This window comes from Neolamprologus brichardi, chromosome 3 (genome assembly GCF_056152115.1).
Source record: "Neolamprologus brichardi isolate AB-2024 chromosome 3, ASM5615211v1, whole genome shotgun sequence".
Lineage (NCBI taxonomy): Eukaryota > Metazoa > Chordata > Actinopteri > Cichliformes > Cichlidae > Neolamprologus > Neolamprologus brichardi.
Window position 1 is genome coordinate 9,650,448 of NC_142106.1, and position 15,626 is coordinate 9,666,073.

General features: G+C 40.5%; 1 pseudogene; it reads right to left on the reverse strand.

Moving 5' to 3' along the window:
• Positions 1-604: 604 nt before the first annotated feature.
• Positions 605-4,436, reverse strand: LOC148103416 (uncharacterized; annotated as a pseudogene).
• Between the last annotated feature and the right edge of the window lie 11,190 nt (positions 4,437-15,626).

The window sequence follows — 15,626 nt, forward strand, 5'->3', positions numbered from 1 at the left end:
AAAAGATTAAATATGAATAAAGAATTGAAATTTAACTGAGGTAACACATTAAATGAATACATTAAAAAACGAAGTTAATTTTGGAAACACTAAGAAAGTTCAAATGAAAGAAATTGAAATATATATCCATATCTGCAATTCTGATACATTATTAGTTTGGTAAAAAAGACATTCCTATAACTTTACTAATACAGTAACACATAAAATGAATACAACTACTAAACACTACTGTGTCCTAAGGAAACAAAGAATAAAATGTAACAGAGATAAAATTTTAGAGAATCAAAATCCCTCAAAGGAAAAAACAAATTTGATATACAGACCTATACATGCAGCTTCCTAAATGTAACATTCAGGATTATTCACTGTGTACGTTCATGTTTGTTATGATGACCTGATTGTGAGAAGCTTTTGTCACAGTGTCTGCAGTTGTATGATGTCTCTTCTATGTGGATTCCCTTATGCTTTTTCTTTAAGCTCACGTGCAGTGGTGAAGGATGACCCATACTGGTCACAGATGTGCTTTTTGACCCCACTGTGGAAGAGTTCATGTATTTTTAATGTACTTGGTGTGTGGAAGCCTCTCCCACATTCTTTGCAGTAGTTCATTTTGTCTCCAGTGTGGCTACGTTGATGTGGTTTTAGGTCCCGTTGATGATTGGAAGTTTTTCCACAAAGATCACAGAGAAACTCTTTCCCACCACCACAGTGACAACAGGGTTGAGAAATGGATCCATGTGCGTCGCTCCACTTCTAAACAAAGACATTGTAAGTCAGGGAATTCCTTCAACGTTTTTATCCTGAACGTCGCCTGAAATAAAAAAGCATCTCTACCAACGTCCAATTACATTTTACTGTTTACATTACAACACTCAGCTTACTGGGTGAAAACGAGTCTTCATTTTTCCAAACAGTTCATTCAGTATAACTCCATAAGTTTACTGATCAGACTTGTTCCAAACAATCACGTTAAAATTACAAGATAAAAATAAATACATCCTCACAGTAACTGCACTTGTAGAGTTACTTTCTGGTGTGGATCTGTTGGTGTTTTTTCAGCTGATGTGGAGCTTTAAAAGTCTTCTCACACAGGTCACATTTATAAGGTCTCTCCTCAGTGTGGCTAAACATGTGTTGTTGTAACTGTGCATCTGTTGTAAACAGTTTCCCACACTGATCACAGCAGTAAACATCAATTCCAGTGTGAATCCGTAGGTGAATATTTCGGTACTGTTTGTCACTGAACCTTTTTCCACAAAAGTTGCAGCTGTACGCCTTAATTCCAGAGTGGGTAACTAGATGCTTCTGTAAGTCGCTATTTTGAGCAAACGTCTTAGCACACAACTCAGAGCTGTGTGCTTTAACTCCACTGTGGATGAGTTGGTGTGTTTTTAAGGATCCAGCCTGGGTAAAAGACTTTCCACACAAGTCACAGTTATATGATTTAACTCCACTGTGGATGAGTTGGTGTTTTTTTAAGCCTGTACGATGGGTATAAGACTTTCCACACAAGTGACAGCTGTACGCTTTAAATCCACTGTGGAAGAGTTGGTGTCTTTTTAAGACTCCAGCCTGGGTAAAAGACTTTCCACACTCTTCACAGCTGTAAGGTTTAAATCCACTGTGGATGAGTTGGTGTTTTTTTAAGCCTTTACGATGGGTATAAGACTTTCCACACAAGTGACAGCTGTACGCTTTAAATCCACTGTGGAAGAGTTGGTGTCTTTTTAAGACTCCAGCCTGGGTAAAAGACTTTCCACACTCTTCACAGCTGTAAGGTTTAACTCCACTGTGGATGAGTTGGTGTTTTTTTAAGGTTCCAGCCTCGGTAAAAGACTTTCCACACTCTTCACAGCTGTAAGGTTTAAATCCACTGTGGATGAGTTGGTGTGTTTTTAAGTTTCCAGCCTGGGTAAAAGACTTTCCACACAATTTACAGCTGTAAGGTTTAAATCCACTGTGGATGAGTGTGTGTTTTTTTAAGCCTCCAGCCTCGGTGAAAGACTTTCCACACAATTTACAGCTGTAAGGTTTAAATCCACTGTGGATGAGTTGGTGTGTTTTTAAGTTTCCAGCCCGGGTAAAAGATTTTCCACACAAGTCACAGCTGTAAGGTTTAAATCCACTGTGGATGAGTTGGTGTGTTTTTAAGTTTCCAGTCTCGGTAAAAGACTTTCCACACAAGTCACAGCTGTAAGGTTTAACTCCACTGTGGATGAGTTGGTGTGTTTTTAAGCTTCCAGCAAGGGTAAAAGACTTTCCACACAATTTACAGCCGTAAGGTTTTACTCCACTGTGGATGAGTTTGTGTTTTTTTAAGTGTCCAGCCTCGGTAAAAGACTTTCCACACAATTTACAGCTGTAAGGTTTAACTCCACTGTGGATGAGTTGGTGTTTTTTTAAGTTTCCAGCCAGGGTAAAATACTTTCCACACAACTCACAGGTGTAAGGTTTAAATCCACTGTGGATGAGTTGGTGATTTTTTAAGTTTCCAGACTGGGTAAAATACTTTCCACACAAGTCACAGCTGTAAGGTTTAACTCCACTGTGGATGAGTTGGTGTGTTTTTAGGCTTTGAGCCTGGGTAAAATCCTTCCCACACAAGTCACAGCTGTACGCTTTAACTCCACTGTGGACGAGTTGGTGAGTTTTTAAGTGTCCAGTCCGGGTAAAAGCCTTCCCACACAAATCACAGCTGTAGGTTTTCTCTCCCTTTCTTCTGTGAGGTTTGTCGGCCTCCTGAGAGCGCTGACTTCTCGCTCCATGTTGGTCCTGCAGTGACAGAGATACAAACAGAGGCAGTGAGTGAATTGCAGTCGTGGAACAAACTGAAACTCCCTCTATTGGTGGAATCAAACATGTCAAAAAAAAACAAACAAACACATTGTAGGTGTGTTACCACCACCTTCTGGTGATAGTATCACATAACAATGATGTGCTACAATAAGAGTTGTAATGAAATTGCATTATTGAAGAAATATTGATCAGTGCAGAAAATCTTTTACGCATAAGAAATTGCAAGTTCAACTGATGATATTGTTGTTTCAATGTGCATACCGGCTTCCTGCATACCGGCAGGAAGTTGAGCGGCTGGTACTCTGGTGCAGTCAGCACAATCTGGAGCTGAACACTCTTAAAACTGTAGAGATGACAGTGGACTTCAGGAGACATCCCTCAACTCTGCTCCCCCTCACCATATCAGACAGCCCTGTGTCGACTGTAAAGACCTTCAAGTTCCTGGGTACCACCATCTCCCAGGACCTGAAGTGGGAGACCAACACCAACTCCATCCTCAAAAAGACCCAGCAGAGGATGTACTTCCTGAGACAACTGGGGAAGTACAGTCTTCCACAGGAGCTGCTGATCCAGTTCTACACTGCGGTCATTGAGTCTATCCTGTGCTCCTCCATCACAGTCTGGTATGGAGCAGCCACTACAGGACAGGAGCAGACTGCAGCGGACTGTACAGGCAGCAGAAAGGATCATCGGCGCCCCCCTGCCCTCCATCCAGGATCTGTACCTCTCAAGAACCAGGAAACGGGCAGGGAAAATCATCACAGACCCCTCACACCCTGGACACAGACTTTTTGATCTGCTGCCCTCTGGCAGACGGTACAGAAGCCTGCAGACCAGGACCACCGACACAGGAACAGTTTCTTTCCCCTCGCCATCTCCCTTCTAAACAGTTGACCTGTCACACTGCTCCCACTGCCAGACTGCAACTGCACCTCATGTACATTCTGTAGTATTCATTCCACCTCATTTCATTTCTGTATTTTATGTATATAAGTTTAAATTAGTTATTTATAGTTGGTTTACACAGCTTTGTGTATGTATGTGTATGTATGTGTAATGTGTGTATATAGTGTGTGTGTGTGTGTGTATATAGTGTGTGTGTGTGTGTGTATATAGTGTGTGTGTGTGTGTATATAGTGTGTGTGTGTGTGTATATAGTGTGTGTGTGTGTGTGTGTGTGTGTGTGTGTGTGTGTGTGTGTGTGTGTGTGTGTGTGTGTGTGTGTGTGTGTGTGTGTGTGTGTGTGTGTGTGAGATTTACATTGCTGTGCTTGAGAGCCACCATCTACCGGAACCAAATTCCCTGTATGTGTCTGCACATATACTTGGCCAATAAACACGATTCTGATTCTGATGTGTGCTGATAAAATATAATCTTTGTATTTTCTTGTAACTTCTGTGGTTTCTGATTTTGAATGTAGATTCTGTATATATGGTTGAGCCCAGGATGCAAAAGATAAAGCTGCTGTTAACAGGTTTTTAAAAACCAACGAGCTGCACACACAGTTTTAATAACAGTGTAACTGTGATGTTTTTCTCACCTTTTGTGTTGAAGTCATTTTTTCCTCTATAGTGGCTGAGCTGAGTCCAAATGGCTGAAATTGTTCCTCTGTTGTACCACCACTCTTCTCCTCCTGTTACTCAGCTGGGATACACACACAAAAAATATACAAAAAATATACAAAAACATATATATTTGTGTATATATATATATATATATATTTGTGTATATATTTGTGTATATATATATATATATATATATATATATATATATATATATATATATATATATATATAGCGTATCAATATTGAACCGTTGGATACAGTGCTTTCGGTTCGGTACGCATATGTATCAACAATACAACATTTTTAATTTATTTTATCAACTTTCCTTCTGACGATGCTGTCTGTGTTGAGCGCTCAGTGGATCTGCGCTCGATAGTGATGTGCGGATCGATTCTGAAATATCGATTCCTCCGATACCAATCATTTATGTTCTAGAATCGATTCTCACATTAAAATATCGATATTTTAGTAATTTAGAGTAAATTTGTAGTTTATCATTAACAGGAACACAGTGGAAAGAAACTATAACATTCGGATTGTCTACATTCAAAGGAACTACTTCCTCTTCCGCCTTTCATAGTCATGTGCGAAATACGGCTGTATAAATGTGTCGCAGCCCCTTGGCGTGCGCACTCACAACAATGGCTGAGCGTAATTGGAGTCATGTGCGGACGTATTTTACCTCCACAAACAGCTGAGACGTGGTTTGCGATACATGTGGCAGAAAAGTGCTCCAAGAGTGTGGTGTTGTGGCCATACTAGGGAGACATTCAAAAGGGCTGTTGGGGAGGGGATAAATAAATTTTACAAGGTGTATTTATCAGATAAAATACGTTAATTCAGAGGCTGCTTCCACCTGGACCCGGCCTTCGCGGTCTAAAGAAAGCCGGGTAGTAGGTCACGAGCTCCCTCGGTGGAGTGAAACTCTGCCGTCTGCTCCTTGCTATCTAAAATATAACCGGGCGCTGACGTAAACTCTCGACCGTCTCACACTTCTGTGTAATCAGTTTTCTATTTGACGTTTATTCAGCTGTGTGAAAACCCCGGAGGAACCCTCCCGAGGGATTAATAAAGTTAAATTTAATTTAATCTAATCTAATAACTTTAATCTCAGCCAAACCAATTTACTCACGAACAAATAAAACACTGAAAAAGCCAAACAATAACATTTTTAAGTTATCAATGTGACTTATATATCATGTATAACCCGAGTTGCGAAAGACCGCGGGGGTTTGAAGACGATGTGTCGGCTCAGATATTTGAAGTTTACACAGCTACGTTCTCACCTGAAAATATGTTAAAAAAAAAATTTCGACCCAGAAAGAGAAATAAGACTAATATTAAAACTAAGTAGCTGCCGCCATTGTTGGAAACTGGAATTGGCTGGGCCGCGCTATGAATTCTACAATATGGTTTTTCAATTTTGTTGTCCGGGCGGAAAATCGGGAGAAATTCGGGAGAATGGTGATTTTCGGGAGGGGCACTAAAATTTATTCTCCCGGAAAAATCGGGAGAATCTTGGCATGTATGGTTGTGGCAACATCACTAACCTTGTCAAACACCTCAGAGTAAATCATATCACAGAATATGACGAGCGAATGTTGAGGCAAACTGAAGAGGAGGAGAGGGACAGGTGCTACTAGAGCGAGACAGAGTCTCTCATGGAGTCCTTTAGTGCTGCAGGCAGGCAACGTGTTTAAATAACCACAACAGTTTTTTTATTTCTATATGATGAACTCTGCATTATTAAGTGATAAGAACAAGAAATCTGATGTCCTGTAATCATTATGATGCTATAATTTGAGATACAATAAATGAAATAAGTTTTTGTACAAAGTATCAGTATCGGATCAGTATTGTCGATACCACCCTGAATATTACTTGGTATCGGATCGGAAAGGAAATCAGTGGTATCGCACATCACTAGCGCTCGACAGTGCAGCCTAGGCGGAGTAGTCGAACGCAGATTCACTGAGCGCAGCGCAAGCTAGCGAGACAGAAGTTAAGCTCTCCTTGCAACATGGTAAATTGAACCCCCCCCCACCCTCATTCAGATCTGGCATTTGGAACTATTTTGGTTTTCATGTGACGTATGACCCTGAAGGTAAGCACGTCATGGACTAAAGGAAAACAGTATGTTGGATGTGCCAGCAATGCTCAATTACATGGGTGGGAACTAGTGTGTTAGGCAGTTAGCTCATTAACGTGTTTGATCCGAGGTAGCTCGTTAACGGAGATTTGCCGTGTTGTGGCGTTAACGTCATTTCAACGAGATTAACGCTGACAGCACTAGTGGGAACACAACGAATATGACTGCAGATTTACTCCGACATCATCCTCGTGCAAAGACAAGTGGAAGCAGACAAAAACAACAAGCACGCATGCTACAAACTTTACCCGAGTCATTTAGACAGCCGTTAGCACATGATTCTCCTTATGGGGACCTGATATGTTTAATATGCTGCTGAGAGTATACCCCAGAAGAAGCGTATAGTATAGCTTTTATTTTGGAAAGAGCCATTTTTCTGTAATAAACTCTCTTTTCCAAAGATGAGTGATTCCTCAATCAGATACAGGGCTCGCAAAATCGCTAGCCCAACGTCCCGGGGCTTTTTTCCAGTCGGGCTGCCAAATACTATCCCTGCCCTGCCCGTCGGCCTATCGTAGGAAGGAAAAATCTATGTCAATGCTTTTGCATTCTTTCGGAAATGTAGCTGGGTAATTATGTCATTGGCATCGGTGAGCCACTGTCAATATGTGACATATTGAAATCGCGTTTCTTTCTAAGCTTCTTAGACTCAGAACAAAAGCTGTCCAGCTTTGTGTTCATCAAAGCTCTTTTTACAAATCTTGCTGGAATACGTCAGGTTACAGCTGCAGTCAAAGCAAGATGGAAATAATTGAACAAGCAAGCAAACGCTCAGCTTCTCCCAGCATGCTGAGCTAATGATTAGTTGGTGTTTTTCTGCAAACAGTCTCTCACTCTTTCAACGTGTTCACAATAAACTGTGAACACACCTCGCCGATTTCACGGATTTTTGATGGTAGCGACCTTTTGGAGACTTTTACTTCCAGGTGAAGAATCAGACGTCTTTATTTGCGCTGGAAGAAAATAAAATACAGATGAATCTGCAGACGGTCCTATTAAGTCCTATTCTAAAGGCTGAGTTCCCTCCCCCACGCTTGTACCCGTGGCTTCATGTCCTGGGGGTTGGTTGTTCTCCTTCCCTGCACCCTTTGTTCATATTCCAAGACTATTTATCTGTATGTATTCTTACCCCATAGCAACCGCCAGATTATAATGTTGCAAACAATCACAAACTCTACAGTCTGTCTAACTCCAATGTCTACCAATCAATCTATTATTCTCAACAGAGCTAAACTCAGCATAAACTGAACCCACATTAAAGTTAGCTCGATGCTTACCTTTAGATGAGCCCACAAACCGAGAGAAACTCCGTGATGAAGCTGGAAGTCTTAAGAAAAAGATCACGGAGCAGAGACCCACGTGGTTCACGCTGATCGCAGCTACGATCCAGGAGACAAGGGTGGGCAGATCGATGCAGACATCGATCCAAACGTTGGTAGTGGTATATGTTCCTGTAAGTTTACTACTTTACTCCCGTTTCATGAAAAAGCAGCTCTCTGCTCGACTCCTCTCCTGCACACACACTTTCTCCGCCCCCTTTTCCTGGCCCTGTGGCGATTTGTTACGGTGCGGTCACGTGACTCAGCTGCACGACGTAACCACGTGGGGTGTAATTTCGAAGTTAGCGCCTATCTCCTTTTCCTAAACTAAAGTAGTAAACATACAGGAACATATACCACTACCAACGTTTGGATCGATGTCTGCATCGATCTGCACACCCTTGTCTCCTGGATTGTAGCTGAGATCAGCGTGAACCACGTGGGTCTCTGCTCCGTGATCTGTTTCCTGTGTTTGGAAAGACTTCCAGCTTCATCACGGAGTTGCTCTCGGTTGGTGGGCTCATCTAAAGGTAAGCATCGAGCTAACTTTAATGCGGGTTCAGTTTATGTTGAGTTTATCTCTGTTGATGAAGAGTAGATACAGAAAAATAGTCTTTGAATATGAACAAAAGGATGGGGTGCAGGGCAGGAGAACAACCAGCCCCCACCCCCGGGACAGAAAGCCACAGGTACACGCGTGGGGGAGGGCAAGCAGCCTTTAGAATAGGACTTAATAGGACCGTCTCCAGATGCATCCAGGGCTGGACTGGGACAAAAAATCGGCCCGTGTACCAGATTAACTGGCTTTGGTCGAACAGATGTGTGGTAGACTTGCGTTTCAGGAGCTGCTACCGACAAACCAGCAAAAAAACACCAAATGTGTAACCCGTGACACTTGTGAGGTTAACTCAAACACACTCCGTCATTCTTGATGCTGTTGAACAACAAAATGTTTAAAAATGTCGCGAGTTGGTGATATTTTCATGCGCGACGCGATCGCGAAAACAGCAAACAAGTAACACCACGCCGGTGTTGTTCACAGGAAGGCGAGAGTAAACGATCGGGAGACTCTAGTCGTCGTTATCGTTCACCTCCTACGTTTTATTACTCCGATTTCAGCTTTTTCGTTGCACAACTAGTGGAGTAATGCCGGGCTCACACAGAAATTCTGTCGCTCGCTCTCCCTCTCTGTCTTTCACTCACACCGATACGCACACCACCGCCATCAACTTTGCTAAATTGCTAATGAAAAACATTGATCAGGCAGCTGTGATTGAGCAGCAATGTCTATCCAACTATTTTCACGGTCGTTGTGGTCATGATAATTTTGTGAGGCCACATCGAAAAGGGAGTTAGAGTTGGTTGTTATATACAGTCTGTATAAGTGTGGTTGATGTGCCTTTCTTGGTGTTTAACTTGAAGGCCCTGAGTACTTTCTCCCACAGTCAACTGTTGACTGTTTTCAGTGACTTTCAGCTTGTTGTGTTTGTGGATATATGGCTGGCTTTAATTATCCATAAAATCATCACATTCTCTGTAAGATTTACATACTGAATATTTTACAGTGAAGGCTTTAAAGCTATGTTAATGCTGAAAGTACAAACATCACTAATGTCACATAACTTTGCCGACATATCTCCAACAGTCACGTTTTAATGTTCTTCGTTATTTAACATTTGCACTCAAATAAGTGGCATAGCATTCAGTACTTTTAAATAGAGCAGGGCTATATGATTAAAACATATTTATTACGATATAATTACAAAATTTGCGATAACGATATAACTGACGATATAATTGACGCTAGACAAAATACTTTACAACTCCACAATTTTATTACTGCAAAAAAAAACCAACCATCAATGTATTTTCACTATTTTCACTGTCGATTTTCAGAAAAATCAAAGGGTTGATTTTAGGCTACGTCCACATGTACACGGGTATTTTTGAAAATGGAGATTTTCCGTTTTCGTTTTAAACAATAATCCTGTCCACACGTAAACACAGAAATGAAGGAAAACGCTGCTAGGAACATGCCAAAGCAACAGGTGGCGATATATTCCTAATCGTGTAGAAATGTTGGCCAATCAGAAGTCTAGAATCCTCGGTGGGAAACAGTAAACAAAGATGGGGCATAGAAGCAGAACCGAGTCGTATGTGTGGAGGGACAGTAACTGTGTGAGTATATTATATTCTGAATTCTGTTCTCATCCAGCAGGTTGGTCAGACCTTTTTGCAGAGTTGCCGTGAGATGTTCACCAAGCAGCTGCTTCTCCACAGCAGCGATGAGCGGTTTTTGTATGCATTTGTAAGCATTTAAACACTGCAGAGAGTACAATTAGCAGTAACAGTATTGTAGAAATTAATTTCACCGAAACAATAACGTGGCGCACAGTGTGACGTCAAAAAAGGCGCACACCTTTGACGCTGCATTTTTTTTCTGTTTTCCTTGTCCACACGTAAACGCAAAAACGGAGTTTTCGAAAATATCCACCCTGGCAGGCGTTTTTAGAAATCTCAGTAATACCATACCACAGTAATACTGACAGCCCACTAGCACGCTCTACCAAAAATAGTGCTTTGTTGTGTATCTAATGGACGAAAGATAAACCAGTTCCACGCCACTGAAGTTGCAGCCGTTTCACTCAACAATCTGCTTTCCCCCTTCTCATTCTCCGTCACCGCTGTGCTTTTTCCAGCCATGTGCGTATGAAAACAAAGGCATTGCGCATGCGTGTTTTATCCATATTTTATCCATATATCTGTATTTCATTTTCTTATCGTTGCCCAACATTATACCGGTATTAATGTGAGTGGTATGATATAGCCCAGCCCTACTTTTAAAAGTTTACTATTCGGCTGCCCCACATCAACCATCCGCTGTTTTTTTTTTCCTCTAAAAAATTATCCACACCCACCAATGCGCTATGAATTTTGTAATAGGTTGAATTTGACTCATCCTTCAAACGCAGGGAAATAAAGGATGGATTTTCGGCCACATTTGGAGAAGCCTTTGAATTAGGGCAGCCTTTGTCGCTGTGACGTAATAGGCTGAGGCAGCTCTTACTCCTCATTTTATGACAGGTAGACCCCCACTGTCATTCTTGTGAGATTTAAGGTGACACGAAATGCTTGGAGAACAAAAGAAAATTTCTGTCCTTTAAACAGGGGTTAAAAAGTCATCTTAACAAAACACTAAGAATCATAGTGGTGTTTCCACTTCCAGTGCAAATTCTTTGCAGTCTCTCTCCTAGTTCGTTAAAATGTTCTACATGTGTGAGTTGCTGAAGCATATGTCACGGTACCCCTTTTTTGCAAACAAAAGAATGATGGGACTGAGGCAATTTTCCCCTCAGGATGGCCAGTCACCACGTGATTCATCAAAAGTCACCTGAGAAATCCTGCTCAACAAGACCAAACTGTTATGGAAAATTTAGAAAATTAGCTGAAACGCACCATGTGAGCTGGGCAGTGTTGGGTAAGTTACTTTAAAAAAGTAATTAATTACTAATTACTTAGTCAATATTGTATTTAAAATATTTATCTAATTACTGTGCCAGAAAAGTAGCTTAATTACTAAATAAGTAATTTAACTAAATACTTCTTAAAATCCCTATAAACTTTGAGTGGGCAAACAATAGAAATTAAACTCTTTAAATAATAAATACATTTTTTTAAAGACAGAGACTATACAGTATGCAGCGGTAGAATCTCTTCCACAATGTAGCCTGCAATCATTTTTTAAGCTCACCTTCAGACACAAGTACATTGTAAGTAACTGTAATTAAAATACCTAAAAATGAACAGTATTTAATTACTCTACTTTTTCAGTGGAAAAGTAATTTAATTACAGTAACGCGTTACTTAGTAACACATTACACCCAACACTGGAGCTGGGAACATCCCAGTCAACACAAGGATCATCAAGACGCCAAGACGAAAGAGCCGGAAATCCCATCACTAACTGCCAGCAACATGACATCATTTCAAAAAAGAAAAAAGACAAATTCAGAATGGATTACCTTGCTGAATCCTTTTAGACAAGGGACTCAGGACTTACTATCTAATCGTGTCCCACATAGGTGACTTTCTCCAGAGTCCATTGTAATGTGGAGAAGCTCACTTTACCATCGTTTTTAAAGCAACAGTGTTGTGTAGCACTTTTAGTTGCATGCAGGCCTGCTTGAAGGAGAGCAGATTCTCAGACAAAACATTCAGTGCACTTTTTTTAAACATTAAGAAATAAAATAAAATTCTACAAAATGTAAAAATATGAAAGCCTAGTTTTAGGACTTTTCACTTCCAATTGGTAACAAAAATGCAAGTTTCATTCCATGTAACAAGGTGTATGTCATGGTAAAATCTCCCCCACACATCAGGAACAAGAAACTAAGAATCTACTAGTCTCACTCATTTAATCCCTCTGCTGCATTCTGTTCACCCCTGCTATAATTCAATCATCTTTCCTAATATAATATTAGTCCACTAGTTCATATATTGCTTCTCATCCCACTAAGTGAACCGAACAACATGATAAAATCAGAAACACAGGCTTAAAATACTATCTGGTCTTCTTGAGCTTCATTGCATGCGTGTATGTGTTAGTAGGATTAATACATTTTGTGCTCCTTAAAGGTTAAAATATCAATACTACACTCTCAATATCAGGAGAGCAAATCAATATGTCCTTCTTGTTTCAGAAACATCTAAAGTCAGGTTCAGCTAAATCCTAAGCGTTTGCGAGTTCACCAAGTGAATGTAAAGGTGTTGTTAACACCGTCAACAGGTACCCCCTCGTGATGTGTGCCACTTCCAATGTGATTTTTGACACCCCCATATGGAGGACAACAAGAGCCACGCACATCGAAATAAAGAATTCTGTGCTTAAATAATGAATTGTACAATAAATTCTTCATTTGAGAAATTTTTCAATCCCTCATTAACAAAGTGATTTTTGAAATGTTTTTTAAACTCCTAGGATGGTAATGAGGTGCAGTATAAACTTAGTTGGCTGAGTTTATACTGCTACCGATGAGTCTGAGCGGGACTCCTTTGTGGATCTATGGAAGTCCATATTTACTTATTAAATGTTTTGTTTCACACGTGGTACAGCAGTAATTCATTTCCTATACACAACCTTCCTGTTAATTAAAGTAACACAGTTTCCATGCATGAACAGAAGCAGGAAGAAGAATAAATTCTCATTGACACCTGCCCGCTATCTGTGATGATACAAGTAGGCAACCAAAATTACACTCTGACAATATTCTACACAAAACAAAACAAGACAAAACAAACAGAACAATATACTCAACAGTGAGCAATACCACTAAATATCAAACTGAAGGGATCATTTTTTCTACAGTTAAATTCTGTTATTTTCAACTTCTTCATATTGGTTTATCTTTTTTTATTGTTATAGTATCGAAGTAGCATCGAAGTAGCAAAGTATCGAACCAAACCGTGAATTTTGTGTATCGTTGCACCCCTATTGGACACATTTGTCTTTGTGTGGTTCGAGCAATCCAATGCTTAAAATAAAACTTCCTTCTTCCGTCCCCATGTTCTGAACACAATACAAATACACTTTGTAACTTAAGAGGTAGTGTTTTAATTTTTTGCCCTAAATATAATAATTAATGTCTGTAATTTCACTATATCTTCTAGTTGTAATAATTTCAATAAATATAATGGTTTGGTTATTGGTCACATATATATTCCCCATACTTCAACACAATAACTCAGATAGGGTAGAAACAAAGAGAAATATAATATTCTATATCTAGCAAGCAATTAATGAAAATATGATCAATTAAAGTTGCTGACTTTTCAGTTATTCTACTAGGTTTAGTAATCAGAGGGTAAAACCCTCTTCCAAATATTAACTCAAAAAATCTGATGATGACTTATGATTGGACAACAAATATTATAATCCCGGCAAATACAAAATGTCTTATTTCCCTTTACCTTGCTCAATAAATCTTCTACTACTGTGAATGTTTCTATCAGTGTCCCAGGCCTCCTATACATACAAGTAACAATTATATTACTCTTTCTTTCCATTTCTATTTCTACTGTCACACACTCCATTAAATCATCAATAGCCACAAACATATACTGTGGGGCAAAAAAGTATTTAGTCAGCCACCGATTGTGCAAGTTCCCCCACTTAAAATGATGACAGAGGTCAGTAATTTGCACCAGAGGTACACTTCAACTGTGAGAGACAGAATGTGAAAAAAAAATCCATGAATTTACATGGTAGGATTTGTAAAGAATTTATTCGTAAATCAGGGTGGAAAATAAGTATTTGGTCAATAACAAAAATACAACTCAATACTTTGTAACATAACCTTTGTTGGCAATAACAGAGGTCAAACGTTTACTATAGGTCTTTACCAGGTTTGCACACACAGTAGCTGGTATTTTGGCCCATTCCTCCATGCAGATCTTCTCAAGAGCAGTGATGTTTTGGGGCTGTCGCCGAGCAACACGGACTTTCAACTCCCGCCACAGATTTTCTATGGGGTTGAGGTCTGGAGACTGGCTAGGCCACTCCAGGACTTTCAAATGCTTCTTACGGAGCCACTCCTTTGTTGCCCGGGCGGTGTGTTTTGGATCATTGTCATGTTGGAATGACATCATATGATTGTTGGGCTTTTCTCTGTATCTATGAAGCGCCTTGAGGCGACATTTGTTGTGATTTGGCGCTATATAAATAAAATTGAATTGAATTGAATTGAATTGGAAGACCCAGCCTCGTTTCATCTTCAAAGTTCTCACTGATGGAAGGAGGTTTTGGCTCAAAATCTCACGATACTTGGCCCCAATCATTCTGTCCTTAACACGGATCAGTCGTCCTGTCCCCTTGGCAGAAAAACAGCCCCATAGCATGATGTTTCCACCCCCATGCTTCACAGTAGGTATGGTGTTCTTGGGATGCAACTCAGTATTCTTCTTCCTCCAAACACGACGAGTTGAGTTTATACCAAAAAGTTCTACTTTGGTTTCATCTGACCACATGACATTCTCCCAATCCTCTGCTGTATCATCCATGTGCTCTCTGGCAAACTTCAGACGGGCCTGGACATGCACTGGCTTCAGCAGCGGAACATGTCTGGCACTGCGGGATTTGATTCCCTGCCGTTGTAGTGTGTTACTGATGGTGACCTTTGTTACTTTGGTCCCAGCTCTCTGCAGGTCATTCACCAGGTCCCCCCGTGTGGTTCTGGGATCTTTGCTCACCGTTCTCATGATCATTTTGACCCCACGGGATGAGATCTAGCGTGGAGCCCCAGATCGAGGGAGATTATCAGTGGTCTTGTATGTCTTCCATTTTCTGATGATTGCTCCCACAGTTGATTTTTTCACACCAAGCTGCTTGCCTATTGTAGATTCACTCTTCCCAGTCTGGTGCAGGTCTACAATTCTTTTCCTGGTGTCCTTCGAAAGCTCTTTGGTCTTGGCCATGGCGGAGTTTGGAGTCTGACTGGTTGAGGCTGTGGACAGGTGTCTTTTATACAGATGATGAGGTCAAACAGGTGCCATTCATACAGGTAACGAGTGGGGGACAGAAAAGCTTCTTACAGAAGACGTTACAGGTCTGTGAGAGCCAGGGATTTTCCTTGTTTGAGGTGACCAAATACTTATTTTCCACCCTGATTTACGAATAAATTCTTTACAAATCCTACCATGTGAATTCATGGATTTTTTTTTCACATTCTGTCTCTCACAGTTGAAGTGTACCTCTGGTGCAAATTACTGACCTCTGTCATCATTTTAAGTGGGGGAACTTGC